This window comes from Camelus bactrianus, chromosome 18 (assembly GCF_048773025.1).
Source record: "Camelus bactrianus isolate YW-2024 breed Bactrian camel chromosome 18, ASM4877302v1, whole genome shotgun sequence".
NCBI classification, from domain to species: Eukaryota; Metazoa; Chordata; class Mammalia; order Artiodactyla; family Camelidae; genus Camelus; species Camelus bactrianus.
The window spans coordinates 10,725,816-10,747,475 of record NC_133556.1 but is presented as its reverse complement, the minus strand read 5'-3'; the positions used below and the strand labels follow the sequence as shown (position 1 = coordinate 10,747,475).

At 38.6% G+C, this 21,660-nt stretch overlaps 1 protein-coding gene and 1 non-coding gene across 6 annotated transcripts in view; one reads left to right on the top strand and one right to left on the bottom strand.

Annotated features, from left to right (window-relative positions):
* Nucleotides 1-21,660, bottom strand: part of AUTS2 (activator of transcription and developmental regulator AUTS2) — a 1,021,698-nt gene that overhangs the window by 988,089 nt on the left and 11,949 nt on the right. The gene's annotated exons all lie outside the window — the stretch shown is intronic.
* LOC123613501 (U6 spliceosomal RNA) lies at nucleotides 3,777-3,883 on the top strand. Its single transcript, XR_006720865.1, has one exon. It is a non-coding gene; the product is annotated as a U6 spliceosomal RNA (small nuclear RNA).

Here is a 21,660-nt window from a genome sequence, read left to right as displayed (position 1 = left end):
CAAATACAGAAAATAAAGATTCATCACCAGCTGTTGTGAATTCTAGCCTAGCAGTTTAGACAAATGAGGAGACTGTACAACAAAGCAGTAGTTACTATAACAGAAATTTAGACAAAATATTGTGATGGCTTCTACAAGGCTACCCTTGATGGACATGCCAGAGTTTATCCTGCTCCTCTAGTCATGGGTTAGATAGGCAACACATCCATGGGCTTCGCCACCTCAAGGAGGTATAAATATTTCTCACATACTGAGCAAAGCTATCCACTTGTTTTGATTTTACTCTATTTCTTTAGGTTGGTCCTTATTCATATGAAAAATACTGTTTCAGAATCTTCACTGAGGAAAAACAAACGACCTCTGTCTTAATGAAGCAGCTACCTGTTTCTACATTCTATACCTTCTCAAAACAAAATAATATACTATTATTAAAATAAGGAAAACTCTATTGTACTATATGAAGTAAGCTGGCTCAGAAGATTTAAAGGGTTGGAGCAACAGGAAAATCACTTATCAGGATTTAACCCATCTCCAAGTCAATACTTTCCATACTGTTCCCTTGAATACAAGAATAAGCTTAATGAAGCTTTCATGAATTGCAAGTGAATGTGAAAAAATGGTGCAACCTTTAAGAAGTACAATTTGACAGTATGTATCAAAAATTTTTTAAAACACACAAGCCCCTGCCCAAGTAGCTCAGTATCTACGAATTTATCTGCTGCAAATAATTAAAGAACTTAACAAAGATGTAGTAACAAGAATATACATCACAATGCTGGTTATAATATCAAAAACCTGAAATGGGCTTAAGTGTCCAATAATAGATTGGCTGCATATGTTTTGGTATATCCACACAATGGACTGCCATGCAGCCATTTAAAATGTTGTACAACAATGTTTTATGAAATGACAAGGTGTTTCCAACTTATTAAGTAGGAAAAAAAAGTGTATTACAATTCAATTTGTATGGTGTAGTCCCATATTTATAATAGAACACATAAAAAATTTATATATAAACCGATGCATGCATTCCCTTATAAAAGGGAGTAAAGTATAGAAAGACAAATACCAGGTTATAAATGATTCTCTTGGTGGCAATAAGATTGTGTGATTGATATTTTCTTTCCTGTTTATCTATCTAAATCTTCCAATTTGTCTACAATAATATATGTGGCTTTTGTCATTTTCAAAGTTTTCTAAATTAGAAAATTAAAATAAGCACACAGTATTTTAGTACCACTCTTGATAGAAGGAAAAGAATATGCAGCTGTCTATACCAAGGGAGAGCCCTTGTGTCCTGCCAAAGATAAATGTAAATTGTTTGGCTGTCTCTGCTACAACCAGTTCAATTAGCGTCAAAACAAAGGCTCTTTAAAAGGCCACGCACACACTGTATGGGCCAGAGTCTAATTGAGCTAGTTGTAAATTAATTACCTAATGTTGTCAAAATGGGCAAAAAAGAATTCATTCCCTCCATAGAGCAACCTGAAGCTGATCCTAAAGGTAAGTAAGAGACAAATGTTGGTAGTGGCAAATGTTTGGTTTTGTAAAATACAGTAACAGGCTTTCCAAGTCATTGCTGATTCATGACAGATTTCCCTGCCAAGGTTTGATTTGTTAACTTCCCCTCCTCCTTTCCCAGTTTAAGTACCTCCTTTGGCAGAGAAAATGATGCATTTCCATTCTCTCTCCTCTTAATCCTTAAGACTTCAGTTCTGAGACGAAGGAATCAGAGCCAAGTGTCTAAAGAGACGGGATACTGAATTAGGGCCAGAACATTAATCTACAGTGCCCTCTGGTACTTCAGGGCTGAAGAATTCATTTCAGCTTTCCTGGTAGGACTACCACCACCTGCACACCTCCACCCCCTGCTCTTCCCCAAAAGCCATTTTTTTTACAAAATATCCATTTACTATAATGATGCCTCACCAGTCTAGGACTAACTGTCGTGAATGAGAGACCATAGTATTACTCTCAGGCATATTTTCAGCCATCACAAAATACCTTTTCAGACTCAAAACTGGCTTTTTTTTTTTTTTAAGGAAAAAGTTAGGGGAGCCCTATGGTAAGTAAAGCATGACCATCTTCTTTAAAGATGTCACTTAAGTGACTTGAAATGAAAACCTACATATTCCAAATGACTGAACTTAATTCACATTTTGATTTGCAAACACACAGGCACTAAGGAAAATGCCAAGATGCTACTTTTAAATAACCTTACCGTTAAGAGCTTAGACTATGAGAAGAGACCTAGATACAGGGACTGGATAAACTTGGTTTTGTTCCAATTCAATACACATGATGACCATGAGATTAAATACTAAGTAAACAGCCTCTAAAACCAAGTTCTTTAAAAAGGAAAAGAATTTACAAGGAACAGACCTGGACTTTGAACCATGTCTACGTTTATTCAGAACACTTCGCCTAGAAAATCATATAATTATAGTCTCTTTGGGAAGGGGAGGCCTCAAAGGTCACTAATTCCTGGTGCTAACCCCCCACTACGATAATCCAGGGGAATGATAAGTGAGCCTGTTTGAATGCCTTCAATGATTGAATTTAGGACCCTGAGAGAGCACTATTAGAAATCTATTCTCTTCATACAGAATGCCAAATTGTGCCTCCAATGGGTGTGGGAATGACCACTTGGCTCTAAATCCCTCTTCCTGAAATCAACCCTGTAAATACTTTAACGTAGCCAGCATGTATAACCCTGAGTTGCCTCTTCTACAAGAGAAACATTCCCAGATTCACTTCTCAGTACAGTTTGCCATAAACCCCTTCAAGCCCTAATCCCTCTCCCTCAGAATCCCAATTTTTGAGGTAACTCACAACAGTCAACCATTCATTAAAAGCCTTCAATATTGCCTCTACCCAAATACAGCTGATAAGACTGTATTTGATTAGGATAGGTTAAGGGTGATACCTATTTGATTAGCAGGTATTTTTTAGTGATCAAATTTGTGGTGAGTTCTTTCTTTTTAAAAGCAACAACTAAAAAAAAAAAAAAAACCTCTCTGAAGTTTCATTTCATTTAATATTTAAGTGAAAATTAAGTGTTGTGGTTCTACCACAAATTTTTCTTTGTAACTGTGAAATTCTACATATTTCAGATTTTAAAGAGCTACAGAATATGAACTGGTTCAGGGGTACAGGAACATAAAAAGTAATAATAATAGAGTGTGGAATAAGCCTAAGGGATAGACCTGACAATCCATTTTTACATTCCTACCTTTCAAAGCAAGTATTGGGTTCTAATTCCAGATTTACTTCTGGTCGCTTGGGGATCCAAGACTCAAAGGTAATCAATCCATCAAATTAATCAAATATTTACTGAGTGTCTATTATGTACTCAGTATGCTAAATAATGGCAAGACTGTAAAGACCTAGAACATATAATCACCACCCAGTAAGTGAAAATCTACTTAGTCACTATTTTTTAAGAATAATGCAAAGTAGCATATAGTATATATAAAACTTCAAAATAAGTGATACAGATATTTGAAGAGCCTAAAAAGACTTTGTAAGACTTTAGTGACAATAAAGTAGGCCTCTAACTCCCTCCTAGCCCCAAAAGAACAATATCCAAATAAATGGATATAGAATTTTACCCATTAATATTTAATTCCATTGACTGCCCTCGTCTTCCAAAACTATCCAACCCTAAAATGTAGCATCATCAGAGCTGCAATACTGGAAGAATTTTTGCTCCCCAAAGAAACATAAAAAGTCACAAAAAGAGAAGGGAAGAACCTTAATTAAAATTGAATTAAAGGGTGTTCACTTCGGCAGCACATATACTAAAATTGGAACAATACAGACAACACTAGCATGACCCTTGTGCAAAGATGACACGTAAATACGTCAAGTGTTCCATACTTAAAAAAAGAAAAAATTGAATTACGGGGGTGGGAATAGCTCAGTGGTAGAGCACGTGCTTAGTATTCATCAGGTCCTGGGTTCAAACCCCAGTACCTCCATTAAGAATTAAGTAAATAAAATAAAAATAAATAAACCTAACTACCTCCCCTCCCCAAACAAACAAATGTTTACAAAACTGAATTACAAAGTTATCCTTAGGGATAAGAATAGTACAAATAAGAGGTTCTAGTATTTTGCTAAGTAAAACTTCTGCAGCAGTTCAAGATGGACCTAATATTTAATTCTGTTATGAAAAGTGTTACTTGGGGATTTTAGGAGCTAAGGAAGGATGAGCCAGCAGTACAGCTGGTAAAATTATTTTGGAATTAAGCAATTCAATGGACATGCTGGGGATTGAATGCAACAAAAATAAGACAATTAGTTTTTATGCATATCCATGGGGTGAAAATTGTAATCTATAATTCAGCTAATTACATACTGTAAGAAAACTGGAGTGGACCTTGCCTATGCTATCCTGGTTAAAAAGGTTCTTCCATCAGAGTGACCACTGGACTGTTTTACTGTCAGCAGCTCCTTGACATTAAATCTGAGGCAGTTCACCAAATAGCTACTCTCTGTATCCCTTTGTCTTGTTCTGACCACCACCCAGGTGTTACAGTGTTTTCTCTTCTTTTTAAACATTTTAAATGGGGCAGAAAACAGGTGCAATTCTCAAACTGCTATTGACTCTCAAATGTCAAAAACATGGTAGGTGGCAAAAGAAACACTGCCCTCTGCCACTGTTTTTAGAACAGCTATACAAGCGCTAGACCTTGGTTCTTAACCTTTTATGGGTCACTGACCCCTTAGAGAATCTGATGAAAGCTAGAAAAACGTGTGTACACAAAATCTTCTGCCCATGACTTTTGGGACATTTGTGAATCCTTTAAAGCTCAACCCAAAGTTAAAAAATTTAACCCAGACTCTGAACCCCATGGGGCAGAGATTATGTTCTAATTCTGGTTTCTATGTTCATTTCTTAAAAGAATCACTGCTTCATGAATAACCAATTCTCATCTACTCAAGACATGGATAAATGGGTAAGAACAGATGGATGGATGAAAAATACAATAGCATAGTTCTCTTAGTGGTTTCCAAATCTGATTAATCATATAATCACTCTGAGTGCTCTTCAGAAGAGATTCCTAGGTCCCAACCTCTGAGAGACTCAGATTCAATAGGTCTTGAATGACTCTCAGTAATCTGTATTTGTATAAAGTTCCACGATGATTAGGAAACCATGGATGTACCTTAACTCAGTGGAAGAAAAGCCTTATTAATTTTTTCCCCCTAATATGCTGTTAACATCCGTGTGTTACACAAACAGAAGCAGAGAAAGGAAGTTGTCTCAACTGCTCCAAGTGGGTCTGACAAACTGGTAAGTGTTAGAGTTTACAATCCTGATACTAAAAAAAAATCTGATTAGTGTGTTTGGTGGTTTGTTTGTTTTGTTTTCCCTGAAAGGTCATGCTATGATTCACAACCAGACGTTTACTCGTGGCTAGTTTACAGCAAGGGGTTTATTTAGCACAGCTGCCAGTGAGATCTCCACATCATGAGAAGCACAGTTTTGCTAAACCTTCCTGACAAGTTTTGACTCCACAGACTCAAACCACAAAATAGGAATAAATATGCTCTAATTCAGAAGAAATTTTAGACCTGCATAAAATTTTGTTCCACAATACAAATATATTCTTAACAGAAGGGGACTGCCATGCAACACCTTCAAGGGTATAAATTATATCCAATTTGTAGGATCTGGTGATTAAGAGACTAGCCTTAACCTGCCTGATCAGGTGCCTCAATTTCCTCTTTCCTACAAAAGTGAAATTTTTAAAATCCTGTTCCCCTTCTCATTTCTATTTTCTACAACTCAGTGAGATTGTTCAGTCCTTCCTTCCTTCACACAATAAATGATGCTGGGATCCTGGACTATGTGCCAGGTACCCCAGCTGCCTGCACAGTATAAACTGCAGACAGCAGGTCCCCTGCCCTGTGTTGCTTCACAGTCTACTACCCACGGCCCTACTTCATGAAAACAACAGATTCCTTACTGGAGTCACTACATTTCATGCAGATGACAACCTCATGAGTCCAGAGAAAGAACCAAGACTGTAATTTACAGTAAGTCAGAGAATATCTCATTATGATAGCATCATCCTTATCCCCAACCACATGGCATGTATGCTAGAGAGAACTAGGAACTAGGACTGAGGGGAGTCAAAAGGCTGGAGTTCCAGCCCCAGCCCAGCTTTCTGTGTGACTTCTGGTTTTATACCAATTAAGAAGAATGCCACTTACCTACTGTACATTGACAGTAGGTATACTATTACCTTACAATATTATTATATTACCTAAGGAGAGTTAGAACTAGAATGTCATGTTACAAATAATAAAATATGTTCAGACAAGTTAGGTAAGGTGAAACATCTGTAAGTGGTGGGTCCAAGATCTCTATATAAGTCTAAGTACAAACTACACAAAAATTACTTGGACTCAAAGAGTTGTACAGACTCCAGTTTTCCTCCAAACTCTAACCCTGTGTGAGTCCATGGAACAGAGTATCATCTTCTCATTTTTAGGCCCAGAAGTAAAGTGCCTTGCTTAGAATAATGCAAGAGCATCAAATAGCCATCTCCAAATTTTCAGTTCAAACTAAGCTCACCATGATGCACCATTAGCTTCTCATATACCATTTCCCTCTCTCCCTAAAATATGGAGCTAATAAACTTTCTCAAAGGGCTGTTGTAAAACATACACAACAAAATGAAATGGTTTATACAACTGAAAGCAAACATGAGTAAGAGCTTGGGCCTCAGATCTACACTGCAGCATGACTTCAGGGAGATGACTGGTCATTTCAGTGCCTCATCTGTAAATTGGGGATAATTAAGAGTGACAACCTCAGAGTTATGACAGTTAGTAATAGTGCCTGGAACACAGTAAGTGCTCAATAAATATTCATTATTATCACTGTAATTATAAACTTCCTCTAAATTCAACTGTCTGTGATCTGGTACTTTCAGAAACATACAAGTTTCACTATTGTTAAAGACTAAAGAAAACATCTTTATAATTCATTTACCACAACACAGTTGTCCCCCAAAACAAGTTTTTTAAACTATGAATTAAAGTTTTAAAAAGAGTAAAAATTTCCCTCTCTCCACTGATCTAATTTATCCATAATAAACCCAGGCCCCATGCACACCTCAATTAAAGAACAGTCACTGGCTTGCCGTGCTCTTTGCAGCATTTCACACCTCAGCAGAATGTGCATAAACAGTCTTCTTACTTCAGAAGGCTGTTCTGAGAATAAACAGTTGTAAATGCCCTTTGTAATCTTTTGACAATGGTGCTACATAAGCACACATTACTGTAGGCATTATAAATTAAGTCTGTGGTTACACATGACAATACAAGAAATGCCTGAAACATCTTTCCGTTCCTCAGCATCCAATTAAATTACCATTTTCCCTAAGAAAGAATTCTCTGGTGCATTATCCCACAAAAATGACACCACCACCTAAGATGTTCAATATGTGCTAGACACTGTCTTAGCACTTAATAACTCATTTAATCCTCACAACAACCCTGTGTTACTGTTTTTCCCTTTTACAAATAAGGAAACTGAGGCAAAAGGACACAAAGCTGGTAAGTGGCAAGGCTGGGATATGAATTCAAGTGATGGGGCTCCAGAGAACCTGCTGTTAATTCACAGGACAACACGACCTCCAAGAGCAAGATTTCTCTTCATAACCACCCTCTCCCTGCTCTTAATCCACAGGATACCTTGGCCTCCAAAAGTAAATTCTCTCTTCATAACCACCACCCCTGCCCCACAGAAATGTACCTGTGCCCATTAACCTTACTGCTTTGACGTTTCAATAATGGTTACTAAAGCATCTGGTTTAACTGCTCTGCTAACCCAGAATCCTTAAGAGGACAGAGCCCCTTGCCCCCTCTGTATTTACATAACCCCAGTCCCTCTAAACATAATGCTGGTGCTCAAGAACGGGATGAATGAATTAATTAAATGAGTGTTACCACAGAGAATTAAAGGAGTTCTACTCGTTTTATACTTCTTATATTGCACTTTAATATTAACCTGCATTTAGGGGTTAATGTTTTGCTTTTGTTTTCTTTCTAAGCAAAACTAATCTTATTTTCTCTGCTCAGGCAATACATTTCATTAATTACTAATTCAACAGACCAAAGGAAAACAGGCTATTCAGCTGTCAGATCACACAAGACCTTTTTAATACTTCAGTCTTGTGGAAATTTTTTAAGCAGAATTTTTTTGTAAATCCCATTTCTGTTTTAATGACTTAAAAAAGAAACTGCCCTTACGGGGGAAAGGAGCATATAAAAGGTAATAAACATTTAATGATCCAATAATTGGTTATATCAGAGCAATCACTGTTCAGTAATTAACTTCTCTTTCTGCTTGTTCACTTGATATTTTGAGCACCTCTGATAGGCCTGGAATTATCCATATTATTTATATCATAAGCTAAAACCTTTTGGAGGAGCCCAAAACACAACAAGGTTTGCAATCACCCATGTTCATCTTGGTAACTTTCCAATGTGGCCTTTTAAAAAGCCAACTGATCAGCAAAACCAGAAGTGTCCCAAGCCCTCAGCACCAAATGGGCGCCAAAACAGCAGAAATGACACTACTGCTAAACCACGGGGGCTGTGGACATGGCAGCAAGGAGGGGTTAAAAGAAAACACAACAGAAAATTAGAGCTTAAAAGACAGCAAGAAATAATTAAATCGCACCACCAGGAAAGAATACAGTGAACAGCTGGTATATTGTTACTATGCAAAATTACAATTAAGCTCAGGTTAATGTCATTTCCAACTAATTACCCACAGTCAGTTGGAAGAGACACACTAAGAGATTTCACTTTACCTACTCCAACAGTTTTCCCTGCTTAGGTGGCCCTGCCATCCGCACAGATACAAGGCTTCTCACGTTTTCTTGAAGTCATAGCTACACAAGAGCACTCATCTCATTTCTGTCAGAGGTCCCCCTATTAGTCGTAGATGTTAGGAGTTGCTAATGTTTCAACGCCTCCCTTTGGTCACACTCTTTCTGCATGACACTTCCTTCACACTAAAGTAACATTCATAGTGTTTTCTCCAAAAGCCTTATTTCCTATGTTCCTTTCTCAGTCATTCTCCCCCTTCTCTTCCCCTCCTCCCTGTCCCAGACTCTTTTTTTAATGCCCTGTATGAAGAGGGAAGTATTCATCATTTTACACCTGGCATACAACTCATCCCCTATTATGGAGGTGCTTGAGAGCATACACATAAAGTATTATAAATAACACTTTCTAAATCAGTCATGGTTTTTATCTACATACATTCATCCTAACCAGCCCCACCCCCATCCCAAAAAAGAATGGAAACACACCAGCACCACCATGGCTAGAATTCCTGTCATTCCACTGTCCACTATGGCTATCTGCAATAATGGTAAGGATCCCTCTGGCCACTGCCTTTTGAAGGGAACTTGTAAATAAACAAACACAACAGAGCCAAGTCTCACAGAGAGTCTGTGGCTTCCATGTCTGACACCGGACACATAGAACTACTCAACACCAGAAGCACCCTTTCTCCTTAAAAAGAGGCAAGATAATTTGAAAGACCTTCCTGAATCCACTTCTGCTAAGAGTCAAAGGAAAGAGACAAAGGTCTGACAATCCAAAAGCAAGAGTCTTCTAATCTAAATCACCTAAGCTCTTCTATTATCCATACACCTTAGGCACTACCCAACTTGTCGCACCAAAGTGTGCGACATCACCCCTCCTGCTTCACACACATGCCTGAAGGCAGAGGTCAGATACTTTATCTATTACTTGCACCTCTGAGTGGACAGAATAAAAGGGAGTGAGGAGGTGAGAAAATGGGCAATAGTTACTCTGCTGCTGGAGGACAGATAACCGGAGAGTGCCATAACAGATTTTAGTTCCTTTGTGCGCACAGGAATATTTATTTAATCAGTGTACTATAACAAAATAAGCCTCTGGTGTACTTTTGTAAAGACAGGAAGCCATTCAGAGAAGGGTGATTGGAATCTCGTCACCTGCTCAGTTGATACTGGAGATAACCAAGATCGGACAGAAGATGGGGGACTGTGAGGTGGGGCGGGGATGGGGTCAGCTGTATGTCCACAGAGCCCACCATGCCTGCCATGCCTGCCAGGAAAGTACAGATGTGCTACTGTGACAGCTCTCTCCCTTGACTGAGCACAGCTCTTGTACTTGGCTTGCTCCAGGTCCCTTTACTATAAGCATCTCCTACCAAAGAAAACAAGCAAGCCTAGCCAGCTGTGTAATACAGCTAGGACTTCTCCCACTAAGGATCTAAGGATTCTTCAGAAAAAGGAAACAAGGAAAAAAAAAAAAAAACCCTTAGGAAAACTTCACTACTTTCAGCTTTAAACGCTCTGAATGGAACGAATCAGAGGAGAGATTATTCTGGGGAGGATAGAAAGGAGGGCAAAACTTTTATTTTTGTTAATGAAGAAGAAACCTTTCTTCATGTACCAAGATCAAGACTTCCAGCTACTGAGATGTTTACTAGGCTACCCTGGCAGTAATGACAAGATTCATTTGTTTACCAAAGTCATAACTGCCACAGCTGGTAATCCATCCTCATACATTTTTTAAAACTATCATGAGAATATTTCCATCAAATTAGATTTCAGAAAAGATAGAACTTAATCTTGATGTATGCTGTGAGCATTAATACAGTCACTATCAGGAACTGATTTAAGGCTGAATCAAAATATAAACAATAAAAACTCAACATCACCAAAAACTTATAAAAACAAGAATGATTAAGAAGCATCCAGTACAGAATGCTTTTTACCTTTGTACCTTATTGCACTGTTTTATCAACCTTTACTTTAATGCCTAATTTCTTGGCGTTTGAGGACAAGGGGTGGAAGAGGAAAACTAAGGAATGTAATAAAAATCAGATATTTAGGGGAAAAAATCAGGTATTTTGTGCAATGTTCTATTTCTTTACCTTGGTCCTGGTTACCTGGGTGATCCCTTTTTGAGAATTCACCACCACACTGTACACTACACTTACTTCAGGATGTGTGCTACTTCACAATACATACGGTGCATGAATGTTTATTTTCAGAAAGGGTTTAGTCCTTAGAAATTATTTTAAACTAACCATCATTACTGCCACCCCAAGAAAAGACTCAAGAATATTTTTCTAAAATAGTGATTCCAAAATCTCTGTACCAGGGCTTGCTATAAAAGAACTCCTGGGAAGCCAGTGAAAATAAAAATGTACCAGAGCCACACAGCAGGGATTAACTTTTAGTAGCTTGAGGATAGAGCCTAGGAATCTGTATGTTTAACAAGCCACCCTGGGGGTGCAGATGTGCAACCGAGTTTGGAAACCACCACACAAGGCAAGAATAAAGTGAGCTGCAACCATCTGAAACCATCAATCCAGATTCTCTTAAACCAACATGGGTGACAAAGTGTTATTATTTGGAAAAGTTTTGCAGAAGCTTTCATAACTGAAAAGCTGTTCTTAACAATTACAAAAAATACTTTGCTAAAGCTTTCATGAATATTTTTCTCACTATTACAGTATTTCCCCTAAAAGGAAGCTGGCATATTATAATCACTAAGTTACTCCTACTGGGAAGCTCATCCTGCAAATTTAAGAATAGAAACTGTGAAATCAAATCACTAGTTTGTGGCTACGTGGGATTCAGGGTCATTGGCAAAATCTAAACATGAGCTTTCTCCACTGCACAGTCTGGGAGCCTGCCCCTATTCTCACCATTATCATTACTGTGTCGTTGAGTTTTTAGATTTCCAGATGTTAATGACACAACCAAAGTCATTCAGCAAAAAAACTCAAAAACAAACTGAAGCCCAGTTTCTCACCCCAGACAAAACTCTACTACCCATTATAAGTTTCCCATTAGAGGGCTTTGAAGGGTTAAACCCAATCCACATTTCCCCTTTCAAATTTATATCCTCTACTTTTAGATAACCACATTAATCTGGGTTGCAAGCTCTACAGTAAGCTGAATTTTGCTTTTGGGCATGCAAAGGCAACTGCAATTCAAAGATAGAAAGAGTACTACCCCGGAGTCTTTTATCTGAGAGCACAATCAGGGAGCCTGCTGGATAATTTGTTTTAGAATACCAGAGCACTTGTTTTTAAACAAAGCATTAGCCAAGGAAAGAGGTTACAACAAAAGGAATCACAGGACCAAAAGAAAAAACAAACAAAAACAAAAAGCCAAACCCCAAGAATCAAGGTGGTTCTTTCCACCCTCATTTAGAGTCCTATTTGCCGGACAAGGAAATGTAGCTAAACGAGGCTTGCATTTTAGGCCTTTTCCCCCTCTCATTTAGATTTTTTTAAATTTAACCTCCAATTTAAATCTAAAAAAAGAAAAGAAAAAATTAAAAAAAAACAACACACTTGCCCTTTCAGAAATCTTCAAATCATGCAAAATCCAAGTATGAAGACGGCTCTTATATTTCCTCTAAATACTTTCCACTTTTAAGTAAACCTACCAAATACTAGAAAGATGTCCTCGGGAGTAGGTCAGATAACCCCACAGGCAAATGTTACTTTCTAAAATGCCTACCACCCTACTCCCTAGGGCAAAATCACACAGTCCTTACCTATTTTAATTTAGTTCATCCACAGGAGTGACACAAATTTATAAATTTTTAGTTCAGTTTAAAAAAATTAATGGAAGCAGTACAGTGCAGTGGGAAAAGCAGTGACCTATATATTAGGAAACTTGGGTTCCACATCACTGTCCTACCACTAAACTCACTAGGTCCTACAGTTCAGCTACCTAACATAATTTTCTAGATCTCTGTTTTCTCATCTGTAATAAGGAGACAGCCTAAGGAGTGTAACATCACCTCTGAAAACATGCACAGAAGTGAGGAGGGATTAAGAATGGGTAAAAAGCCCGATTAAAACAGTATCAGTATAAAACTCTTAAGCATTGATTTGTTCTACGGTGCAGTGGTTCAAGTCAGGCTCTGAGGTCAGAATGTATAGGGTTTGCCACTTACACACTGTGTGACCTTGGGTGTAAACTCTAGCTGTTTCCTCTCCTACAAAATAGAGATCCAAGCAGCGCCTACCTCACAGGACCAGTGTGTGAGGATTACATGAATTGATTTAAGCAATTAGAACAATACCTGGCACATAGCAAGCACTCAGTAAATTTTACTAGTTCTCATTACAATTATTGAATACATCAATACTAAGCTAGTGGTGGAGATAAAATTGATGAACAATTAAGTACCTTCATGTCCTTTCTAATCAAAGGAGAAACAAAAAGATCTCGTATCTCTACATGAGTTTTGGTGCAAAACTGGTTCACTTCCGTGAACCCTCAGAAATCTCTGCCCTATTCCAAAACCTGTTGATTTGGGCTGGTACACAAGTACTATAATCTCTATTTACCTAGACACACAGTCCCCAAGGACCCACAGATGTCTGAACCCACCAGGAAAGCCTAACCTAGGAAAGAGAAAGTGCTCTACCCTCTGAACAACAATAACAACAACAACAACAAAAAATCTCATTTCCCACCCACCCCTTCACACACTTAAGTCAAAAAGTCAGTCTACTTTAGTAATCCAAAAGCTGAAGGAAAAAAATTTATTTGCTTTACTATCATAAACAATTCTTTTTAAAGAGCTTACAGTATAAAGAGTTTTTTTACATGATAGAATTTAGTTTTCCTTCTTTAGTCAACAACCATACCTGGTGAAGATGATGATCCAGGAAGGAAATCATACCAACCACTGGTTTCTTCCTCCACATAACCCAAAAGCTGTAAAATTTCTTTTTCAGTACTTTTTTTTCACTCAAACTTGACATTTTCTTCTCACGATCTATTTTACTGACTGACTCTAAGCATCATGTCTAATGCATTCCCTCTATTTGGGGATCCAGTAGTATTCATCAGTGCCCAATCCCCTGACTGCCGTGAAGACTGTGACAGACTTAAGCTTCACTTCTGATTAAGTCTTCCCAGTGAAAGTAGCCTGATAGCCTGGCCCAGTATAGAGTCCTAGAAATAATCTTTCCTTTTCTGCTTTCCTTTCCCTCAAATTTATGAGCACACAGGTGGATTAGGGGATTCCACTTGAAGCAGAAAGAGAATTGAGTATCATTATTTCCCCAGCATCTTCTCTAAACTTGAACCTTAAGCTGTACATCTATTTCGTTCCCATCATGTTAAGTTGTTAATAAAATTCAACTGATTATAAAAGTCCCTGCAAACTTCAGCGCCCCAACACTTAAATCTCCCTTGAAGAAATACATTCGTGAAAGCATTTGTAATCAAAATCTTCAGAAGCATATGTATGACTGAAACAGTATGTTGTACACTAGAAATTGACACATTATAAACTGCCTATATTTCAATTTTAAAAAACTTAACTATTAAAAAAATCCTCAGAACCTAAAAACTTAATTTAAGCAAAATGAGGGAAAACCACTTTGCCTAATGGGTCCCCTAGAACTTTCACAGCCCCATCACACCTTTTTCTCTGTTAGACATACCAAACAGTATGACATCAAAATGAATGGAAGAGTGGGCAGGAGGGGAGTGAGTACCCCAAGGAACTAAGGCCCACAGCAGAAAATCAGGCCCTGCGTAATTAAGAATTGACAGTACAGGCGGAGGGTATAGCTCAAGTGGTAGAACACACGCTTAGCATGCATGTGGTCCCGGGTTCAATCCCGAGTACCTCCTCTAAGAATAAACAAAGAAGCAAACAAATAAACCAGATTACCTCCTCCAACAAAGAAAATTAAAAAAAAAAAAAGAATTGACAGTACTTCTGAAGGATGTCACCATCTCAGATGTATCCAGAGAGAACTGGCCAGTCTGGTGGTCACGCACATCTTACCCTGCATCTTACTGATAAAGCTGTGAGTCAGGCCAAAAAAGTCCTCAACTATCATCCAACAGCTCAGAGCCTTCCTCTAAAGGTCTGTGCAACTCCAGCTTTTCAAGATGAAACCCTATGTCCTCACTGACTTCTATGGTAATTTTGTAACAACTTTCAGCTCATCCCAAACATTTCCAACAGAAGCTCCCAACACCTCTGAATTTCTCAGTCTTTCTAAACCTTTCTGAATTTCTATTGCCTCCTTCCTAATCTCTAAAATGCTTTTTAACAAATACATAAATGTTATCTCAAGTTTTTCTCAGTTATGGAGGGAGAGTAGCGTCCCGGGACATTACTCTTCAAAATCTTAGAGAGCAGACCACATTAAAGTTTGACAGAGAAAATGAAAAATTAAGCTTAGGAGTACAGCTCTCCAAATACATGGGTTGGTACTGGACATCTGAGAAAACCCACTGAAGAAAAACTGACACATCCTCCTTCAGAAGAGGCTCTGTACCGTGACTGCACAACCCAGTCCCATGGGGTGCTTTTAAAAGTTCTGCTGATAGGGTGGGAGCTCCCTCCACCCTAGCATGGATATGGTGACTTTTTTAAAGTTCCCCAGGGGATTCTAATGTGCAGCTAGGTTTGAGAATCCCCTGCTCTAAGGCTTACAGTTGTCTTGCTTCCTCCTCAGACAATACACACTGAAAATAGCCCAGTATTAAGAAACGTATGGTCAAGGGCTGAGGTTTGTTAAAGCGGGTGGGGGGTGTTGGTTACATTATGCTTTACACCATTCCATATTTATATAACATTGTATAGCCCTATATACACATATACACACATTTTTTATACCAGTGTGTTTTAAAGCAAGCTGTGGTCCTCAAAAAGCCCAACTAGTAAAAAACTGATTTTACATTCCAAGGAGTTTTGGCACTGATGGTGTCTGGGGCTTTTACTCCACTGGGGAGAAAAAAAATCAAGACCAATCCTTTTGGGTTTGCTGACTTGAAAACACCAGTCTGAATTCTGTAATATACTTCACAGTACAGGTCTTGAAAAGTGTTCCCGTTAAATACAGTTCAGAAAGACCAAAAGGTATCTGCTTAACCAACAATCCACCTAAAATCAGAAGAGTTGCCAGGACTAAGACAGACTGGCTGTGAAATCCTTCATATAATCAAACATTTGCAGACACCAAAGTGTGTTGTGACAAGACAGCATTACACCTACGGCTCAGCTCTAGAACCATCTTATTAAAATGGGGTAGGGAGAGCATATTCCAACGAGAAAATTAATCCAGAGACAAACCCACCTCTCTCCTCTTCATCAGGGGGGCAGTACAGGCCCTGAAATTAGACAGTCTGGGCTCAAATTCTGGCTCTACAACTTTCTAGCGACATGACCATTTAACTTCTCTGAACCTCAGTTTCATCATCTCTAAAATGACGATAATAATGTTACCTACTTTACAGGGTTGTTGTGAGGGCTGAATATGATAATGCTCTGGGTTCAGTGACGATCAAATGCAGTGAGCCTTCGGTAAGTGTTAGCCGTCATTATCGCTGTTGTTGCTGTAGTTATTAGAATTATTACCAAAACAGTGGTTGATTCTGGCACTGAAGGACAGAGCTAGTTCAAATTTGTAGTGACTGAGTACTGGAATTCTGTATATTCTTGAAGCATGTCTTTTGGGAGAACCATATCCACATAAACAGGAGAGGAGAAACAAATCTTCTGGTCTCAAAAAAGATACTCCATAGCTCCTAAGGCCTGGAATGTTGGCAGCAAGGTAAAATGGGAGGCTCCCATAAAGGAATATGACAGAGTTTCAGATCTGGTTTTGCTCTAACACCAGGTGGATGATTTGGGGAAAGTTCAAAGACTTCATCAGTTGGGAAATGAAGGCTTTGGACAGTTGTTCTCAGCTGTTTTTAAACTTCTCAAATCACTTGGGTTTAAAAGTCAAAGTTCCTGGAGTCCCTCTCCCCCATTTCTGCCCCTTTCCTCCTCATTCACTCCTTTTTAGCCATCATCACCTCCTACAATTACTCACATATCAAGTCACTCCTCCCTCAAAGCCTTCACCCTTGCTCTCCCCTCCCCTTGAATGTTCTGCCCCTGGCTATCCTCCTTGCTTGCTCCCTCACTTCCTTCACGTTTCTGCTCAAATATCACTTTCTCAAAGAGGCCTCACCTAAACCACTTCTATAAAACTGCAAATCTGCATCAACATAACAGATTCTAATTCACTATCATATCCTTAACCTACTTTTAAAAACCCTGTCTCTACTCAACACATTATGTTTCTGTTTATGACTTACATCATGGCCCTGCCCCTGCTGGAATATAAACCCCATTAGAGCAGATATCTAATTCTCTTATTCACTATAGCATCCCTTATGCCTAGAACAGTGCCTGCCTGGCACACAGAAGCAACTAATAATTATTTCTTGACTGAAAGATTAAACAGAAGAAGAATTCAGATACCTTTTTCTCCCCAAAGAGAATCTTACCCTTAATATATAAAACAGGTTAAGGTGGAGTTCTGGTGAATGAGGTCAGGGCCTCCCTTCTCAGCATCCCCTGAGGTGCCTCAAAACCACCCTCCAAATGATCTCTAAAGTCACTTACTGCTCAGAAAGTTTCCAAGTTCATGTTATTTCTGCTAGACTCCAAAGAGAAACATTCAATTTGATAAATGACTTTCCACTCTGTGATTTCACTTATTATTCACTGGCAGCTACACAAAGTACCCTGAAAATTCAAAGCATACCATGTCTTAGAACTGGTGAATCCCTAAAATATCTACAACCAAACAATAGGCATGTCCAGATGGCCAAACACACACACACACACGCACACACACAGGGTAGAGGGGTTGTGGGAAGCAGAGATCTCTTTCCATGTCTTTTTACATGGTCCCTGGGCCTCTAAGATTTACCAATGAATCCCTAGGCTGCAAAATTCTCACTGCTTCTAAGGTGGTAAGTGGACCCACATGGAGACAGATGTTATACACTGGAGAACATAAATTCGGGCAACATGGCACCCACCTGGCGACTTCCTGATTCCATGACTTAGTCTCTTTTTACATCTAAATGACCTCCTGTCTCAGCCTGCTTTAGACTTACATTCAGGAAAACACACATAGAGGGAGTATCATATCTTAGAGAAGAACTGTGCACAAGGCATGAACAGTTGGGAGAAAAACCCCAGAAAAGCCAGCTAACTACAATATTGTGATGAGATCTTATGCACAGCTGAAGACTTTCTCAAAATTACAAGAAAGATATGAAATATACTCAGCAAACAAGTAAACAGGACTTTGCAAATCTCTATCATCCAGCCTAGCAGTGCTGAACTAAGCAAGAGTTATTGACTGAAAGTGTGGTGACCCATCCTCTAACACTGTAATCTAATCTTTAAAGACAATTTAATGCCTTTGCATATCCATATGTTTTCTAATGATTCCATTGCTGTCAGCATGCTACAGGAATGCTTCTTGGAAGATGGAAGTAATAACAAAGCACATCATTGGGAAGGCAATTATATGCAGCACTAACCATTTTACAATGGCCATATGGGCTGTATTTCAACAATGTAATTTCTAAATCAGCCTGAGCATACATATTTTTCAGTGTCCTTAATCCCAGGTACACCATACTAAATGAAGTAAGAGTACAGGTGAAATATGGGCAGCTGATATAAAAATCTACAGGAATGCTAAGGTGATATTTATCTGTAAACAGTAAACAGAGGTTACCCACTGCCCTGAAGTGAAACTGACACCCATCACTAACAGCCCTAATTGAAAACATCACAATTAATAACCCTATTGTGAGCCCACCCAAGAGGCAAGGAACAGCACAAGGAAAAGTTTAAAACACACAGTTCTTACCTAGTGCTTACAATCTGGGACAGGCCCTAGAGTAACACAGTTCTATAGTAATACAGAACTCATAATGCACAATTGTATGTAATTCAGGTATAAAAGATCGCTTTCAAAACTCTGGACTTAAAAGATGTGGTTCCTATTACACCAGATTTTTATAGTTATAGTTAAATTTCAAAGGACACACTTTGATTTGGGTCTCCCCTACAATCATAAACTCAGTTAAAAACTGAAATATACTGTATTTCCAGTTTGGATGTGCAAAAAGATAACTGTGCTCACTGACATACTTGGAGAGAGAAGGACAAGACTGCAGGTCTCAGAGTATGATAGTTCCAAGAAACTGCCCCTTCTCTTTACAAAGAGACTTTTCAGAGAAGAGTTTACTTTGACTGATCTTCACATTCACCCAAAATCTTTCGAAATTTCAGATGCAGTGAGGGTACTGCGTGTGTGCATGTGTCTGTTATACTGCTCCTTGAGGGGTAGTCATCAGTCAGGTCTGAATCCTGAAATTTTAAGGATGAACTGTGTGGAGGCCCAGCTTGGCCCAGAGGAGGTGAGAAGGGGGCTACTTAAGAATGTACAGTACTCTAATTACAGTTGAGATTTACTTAAGAAGCAAATCTAACAGTCCCATTCATTAGCATACCCTTTGTAGCATAAACAAACCTCTACAGGGTGGAGTGGGGAATGGGAGAGGACAATTTGCAAATGTGCTTAGAATAATGAAAGGAAATAATGACAGAGGAAATAATGCACTATTCGTCACCTTCAAGATAAAGTATCAAGAAAAGCAAGCAACTAATTAGTATTTTCTTTCACCAGAAAGAATTGAGTACCTATTAGTTTAAAAAAAATAGTAATAAGGTCTCTTTTACTGTGAAGTAGCTTGCCACAAGAAATACCACCTCCTAGAATAGTTTAAAACCAGACAAAATACTTAGAAATCTATAGTAGAAAATAAGCTTATACACACAGTGACCTGTTGAAAAGGTGCCAGTCCCTTCTCCAAATTTATACTTCCGTTCCAGGGGGTTGTTGTAAGAAATCAGTGAGGTAAGTTTTGTGAAAGGATTTAGTTCAGGGAAGGGCACACAGTTACTCTCAATATTAGGAGCCTGAGCCCTTGCCTGTGACAAAGGCTAATCTACCTGAGCAATATGACCTGGAAAAAGGTTAGATTTTAATACAGGGAAAAACAGTGAAAGGACAGAGAGAGAAAGGAAAAAAAAAATTAAACCAACAACAAATATGCCACAGATGTACTGTATGAGTGGCAGCCACCCACGGTAAGCTCCAGCTCTTAAAAAGAAAATAAAGAACTTCCCAAAAGATGGTGAGGTACTCTCCCCTCCCTAAATCCTATTATTGTGGCTAGAAAATCCTTTGTAACCAAGACAGTTTTCAGCAGCAACAAGGAACAAATAAATGTGGTCTACCAGAGACCCATTTGAGACTCTCTCACAAAATGAATCTGTATTAAGAGTGGAAAGGGATGAGGAGAGCAAGCTTTCAGGTCAGGCAGAAACCGCTGCATTTCCTGCCTCTCCTGTACTGACCTTGGGCACATTATTGACTGTACCTCCCTGAGCTTGTGTCTTCAACTGTAAAACAGGAATATCATTCATTTTTTTCACTGTGTAGTTCTAATGAAACAATGAATGCAAAATTCCAAACACAATGCCTGGCAAAGAGTAAGTACTCAGTAAATAGTAGCCTCCTTTTCTAAAATGTCCTTTCACAGAAATTTTGTGGAAATATGTCAACTCTAAATAAGCATCGACTGAGCACCCACTATGCATGGATTACTGAGTGAAGGAAGCAACAATTTGAGAGCCTCAAATACCCAAAGAAGGAAGGATATATGCGAGGAGAGTAGAGAGGCTAAAGTAAGAATATCAGGAAATAAAACAATACATTAGAAATATAGAAAGATAACTCTGGCTCTCTCTTTTCCAAGGTTTCAGTCACACTCCCAAGTGACACACAATAAGCCATGACAGAGCATATAACAGACCACGAAAAAAATAATAGCACTTGAACTTCACACCAGATCCCAAATAAAGCAGAGTAGTCTGTGTCATGGTCAACACTTCAGAACCTCCCTCAGGTTGTCCCTAAGATCTCAATCCATGGAAAATCATTTCAAAAAGGTGAAACACTCTGAAAGCTAAGAAATAAAGCATTGCTCTGACCTAATCCATATCCCAACATTAAGATTATCAATAAATGTATTATTATTACTATTATTAGTATTATTATCTGTGATTCTGGAAACAGAATTGCTGCAGATAAAATTAATTCTCGGTTAAAATATAGATAAAGGATGGATTTACTAGATAGGTCTGAAGTCTGAATGATCCAAAATACTTAATTTTTACAAGGGAGTTAGAAGTGTTGTAGATATGCTGAGTTAAACACAGAGTTTGATACTTTCAGATATTATATGAAACTACTTTTAAACACAGGAAATATCTCTGGAATCATATTATATATTCAATATTTTAAAACAGTTATCTTCCTTCAACTGAAGGTGACCTGAAACAAGCTGGGCCATTTCTACGTTAGATTAATAAAACTAACTTTAAAATAACACAACTGTCTAATGCAGCAGGTTTCAACACTCAGGTGTGAAATCACACCTCCCAGCACACAGGCTGAATTACCCCCCAGCCTCTCACCTGTAATTATCATTTGCTCCCTCCCAGGTGGCTCTCAGCCACCATGTATCTTCCAAGGCTCACAGCTGGAAGTACAAACTCTTTCTGGGGCTTCATAAGCTATGAGGGTGAGAGGGAGGACAAAAATAAAAACTTCATGCTGGCTTAGACAACTTCTCAAAGTATCTATTTTCAAGACTTATGCTGTATTTCAAGAGCATAAGAGCAACTTGACAACATTAAAACACCCTTATGTCACCA